The sequence below is a fragment of the Schistocerca serialis genome, unplaced genomic scaffold, assembly GCF_023864345.2.
Source record: "Schistocerca serialis cubense isolate TAMUIC-IGC-003099 unplaced genomic scaffold, iqSchSeri2.2 HiC_scaffold_849, whole genome shotgun sequence".
In the NCBI taxonomy this organism is placed as follows: Eukaryota; Metazoa; Arthropoda; class Insecta; order Orthoptera; family Acrididae; genus Schistocerca; species Schistocerca serialis.
In genome coordinates this window covers 7771533-7776141 of record NW_026048462.1, presented here as the reverse complement: position 1 = coordinate 7776141, position 4609 = coordinate 7771533, and positions in this window count along the sequence as shown.

Sequence of the window (4609 nt, the reverse complement as noted above, 5' to 3'; positions counted from 1 at the left end):
GCATCGGAAAGGAGATACTCGTATACCAAAAAAAAAAAAAAATCTTGTCGTATCCATAATAACGTTACTCGATGTAGAAGGAGAGGTCATAGAACCCATAGTATTTCATAGCGACGCAATTAGTGTGTTAATTCGTCTTGGTGAGGGGGCGAGGGTTGCAGTAAAGAAGGAAAAGGGCATCGGAAAGGAGATACTCGTATTCCAAAAGAAAATCCTGTCGTTTCCATAGAAACGTTACTCGATTTAGAAGCAGAAGTCATAGAACCCATAGTATTTTATAGCGACGCAATGTCTGTGTTAATTCGTCTATGTGAGGGAGCGAGGGATGCAGTAAACAAGGAATAGTTAATCGGAAAGGAGTTACTCGTATCCCAAAAAAAAATCCGGTCGTTTACATAGAAACGTTACTCGCTTTAGAAGGAGAAGTCATAGAACACATAGTATTTCACAGTGACGCCATTTATGTGTTAATTCGTCAATATGAGGGAGCGATGGTTAAAGAAAAGAAGGAATAGTGCATCGGAAAGGAGATACTCGTATACCAAAAAAAAAAAATCTTGTCGTATCCATAGTAACGTTACTCGATGTAGAAGGAGAGGTCATAGGACACACAGGATTCCATATCGACGCAATATCTGTGTTAATTCGTCAGTGTGAGGGAGCCAGGCATGCTGTAAAGAAGGAATAGTGCATCGGAAAGTAGATACCATTATCCCAAAAGAAAATCCTGTCGTTTCCATAGAAACGTTACTCGATTTAGAAGGAGAAGTCATAGAATCCAAAGTATTTCATAGCGACGCAATTTCTGTGCTTATTCGTCAATGTGAGGGAGCGAGGGATGCAGTAAAGGAGGAATAGTGCATCGGAAAGGTCATACTCGTGTACCAAAAGAAAATCCTGTCGTTTCCATTGAAACGTTACTCGATTTAGAAGGAGAAGTCATAGAACCCATAGTACTTCGTAGCGACGCAATTTCTGTGTCAATTCGTGAGTGTGAGGGAGCGAGGGATGCAGTAAAGAAGGGATTGTGCATCGGAAAGGTGATACTCGTATCCCAAAAGAAAATGCAGTAGTTTCCTTGGAAACGTTACTCGATTAAGAAGGAGAAGTCATAGAACACATAGTATTACATAGCGTCCCAATGTCTGTGTTAATTCGTAAATGTGAGGAAGCCAGGGATGCAGTGCAGAAGGAATAGTGCATCGGAAAGGAGGTACTCGTATCCCAAAAGAAATTCCTGTTGTTTATATAGAAACGTTACTCGAATCTGATGGGAATGTCATAGAACAAATACAATTTCATAGCGACTCAATTTCTGTGTTAATTTGTCAATTTGTAGGAGCGAGGGATGCAGTAAAGAATGAATAGTGCATCGGAAAGGAGATACTCGTATCCCAAAAGAAATTCCTGTTGTTTCCATAGAAACGTTACTCGATTTAGAAGGGGAAGTCATAGAACGCATAGTATTTCAAGGCGATACCATTTCTGTGTTAATTCGTCAATGTGAGGGAGCGAGGGATGCAGTAAAGAAGGAATAGTGCATCGGAAAGGATATACTCATATCCCAAAAGAAAATCCAGTCGTTTCCATGGAAACGTTACTCGATTTAGAAGAAAATGTCATAGAACACATAGTATTCCATAGCGTCCCAATGTCTGTGATAATTCGTCAATGTGAGGAAGCCAGGGATGCAGTAAAGAATGAATAGTGCATCGGAAAGGAGATACTCCTATCCCAAAATTAATTCCTGTTGTTTCCATAGAAACGTTACTCGATTTAGAAGGGGAAGTCATAGAACGCATAGTATTTCATAGCGATAACATTTCTGTGTTAATTCGTCAATGTGAGGGAGCGAGGGATGCAGTAAAGAAGGAATAGTGCATCGGAAAGGATATACTCATATCCCAAAAGAAAATCCAGTCGTTTCCATGGAAACGTTACTCCATTTAGAAGGAAAAGTCATAGAACACATAGTATTCCATAGCGTCCCAATGTCTGTGTTAATTCGACAATGTTAGGGAGCCAGGGATGCAGTAAAGAAGGAATAGTGCATCGGAAAGGAGATTCTAGTATCCCAAAAGAAAATCCTGTCGCTTCAATGGAAACGTTATTCGATTTAGAAGGAGAAGTCATAGAACCCATAGAATTTCATAGCGACGCAATTTCTGTGTTAATTCGCCAATGTGAGGGAGCGAGGGATGCAGTACAAAAAGAATAGTGCATCGGAAAGGAGATAGTCGTATCCCAAAAGAAAACCCCTTCAAATCCATAGAAACATTACTCGATTTAGAAGGAAAAGTTATAGAACCCATAGTTATTCATAGCGACGCAATTTCTGTGCTTATTCGTCAATGTGAGGGAGCTAGGAATGCAGTAAAGAACTAATAGAGCATCGGAAAGGAGATACTCGTATCCCAAAAGAAAATCCTGTCGTTTCAATAGAAATGTTACTAAATTTTGAAGGAGATGTCATAGAACCCATAGTATTTCATAGCGCCGCAGTTTCTGTGTTAATTCGCCAATGTGAGGGAGCGAGGGATACAGTACAGAAGGAATAGTGCATCGGATAGGAGATACTCGTATCCCAAAAGATAATCCTGTCGTCTCCATTGACAGGTTACTCGATTAAAATGAGAAGTCATGGAAACCATAGTATCTCATAGCGACGCAATTTCTGTGTTAATTCGTCAATGTGAGGGAGCGAGGAATGCAGTAAAGAAGGAATAGTGCATCGGAAAGGAGATACTCATATTCCAAAAGAAAATCCTGTTATTTTCATAGAAACGTTACTCGATTTAGAAGGAGACGTCATAAACGCCTAGTTTTTCAAGCGACGCAATTTCTGTGTTAATTCGTCAATGTGAGGGTGCGAGGGATGCAGTAAAGAAGGAATGGTGCATCGGAAAGGAGATACTCATATCCCAAAAGAAATTCCTGTTTCCATAGAAACGTTACTCGATTTAGCAGAGATGTCATAGAACCAATAGTATTTCATAGCGACGCAATTTCAATGTTATTTCGACAATGTGAGGGAGCGAGGGATGCAGTAAAGAAGGAATAGTGCATCGGACAGGAGATACTCGTATCCCAAAAGATAATACTTTCGTGTCCATAGAAACGTTACTCGATTTAGAAGGAGAAGTCATAGAACCCCTAGTATTTCATAGCGACGCAATGTCTGTGTTAATTCGTCAATGTTGGGGAGCGAGGGATGCAGTAAAGAAGGAATAGTGCATCGGAAAGGAGATACCCGTATCCCAAAAGAAAATCCTGTCGTTCTAATGGAAACGTTACTCGATTTAGAAGGAGAAGTCATAGAAGCCATAGTATTTCATAGCGACGCAATTTCTGTGCTTATTAGTCAATGAGACGGAACGAGGGATGCAGTAAACAAGGAATAGTGCATCGGAAAGGAGATACTCGTATCCCAAAAGAAAATCCTCTCGTTTCCATAGAAACGTTACTCGATTAAGAAGGAGGAGTTATAGAACCCATAGTATTTCTAGCGACTCAATATCTGTGCTAAATCGTCAATGTGAGGGTGCGAGGGATGCAGTAAAGAAGGAATAGTGCATCGGAAAGGAGATACTCGTATCCCAAAAGAAAGTCCTGAAGTTTCCATACAAACGTTACTCGATTCAGAAGGAAAGGTCTTCGAACACATGGTATTCCATAGCGTCCCAACTTCTGTGTTATTTCGTCAATGTGAGGGAGCAAGGGATGCAGTAAAAAATGAATAGTGCATCAGAATGGAGATGGTCGTATCCCAAAAGAAAATCCCGTCGTTTCCATAGAAACGTTACTCGATTTAGAAGGAGAAGTCATAGAACACTTACCATTTCATAGCGACGCAATATCAGTGCTAATTCGTCAATGTGAGGGAGCGAGGGATGCAGTAAAGTACTAATAGATCATCGGAAAGGAGATACTCGTATCCCAAAAGAAAATCCAGTCGTTTCCATAGAAACGTTACTCGATTTAGAATGAGAAGTCATGGAACCCATAGTATTTCATAGCGACGCAATTTTTGTATTAATTCGTCAATGTGAGGGAGCTAGGGATGCAGTAAAAAGGGAATAGTGCATCGGAAAGGAGATACTCGTATCCCAAAAGAAAATCCTGTTGTTTCAATGGAAACGTTACTCGATTTAGAAGGAGAAGTCATAGAGCCCATAGTATTTCATAGCGACGCAATTTCGATATTAATTCGCCAATGTGAGGGAGCGAGGGATGCAGTACAGAAAGAATAGTGCATCGGAAAGGATATAATCGTATCCGGAAAGAAAATTCTGTCGTTTCCATAGAAACGTAGTCGATTTAGAAGGAGAATCACAGAACCCATAGGATTTCATAGCGACGCAACTTCTGTGTTAATTCGTCAATGTGAGGGAGCGAGGACGCAGTAAAGACGGAATAGTGCATGGGAAAGGAGATACTCGTATCCCAATAGAAACCCCTGTTGCTTCCATAGTAACGTTACTCGATTTAGGTTGGGATGTCATAGATACAATAGTATTTCATAGCAACGCCATTTCTGTGTTAATTCGTCAATGTGAGGGAGCAGGCGATGAGGTACAAAGGGAATTGTGCATCGGAAAGGAGATACTCG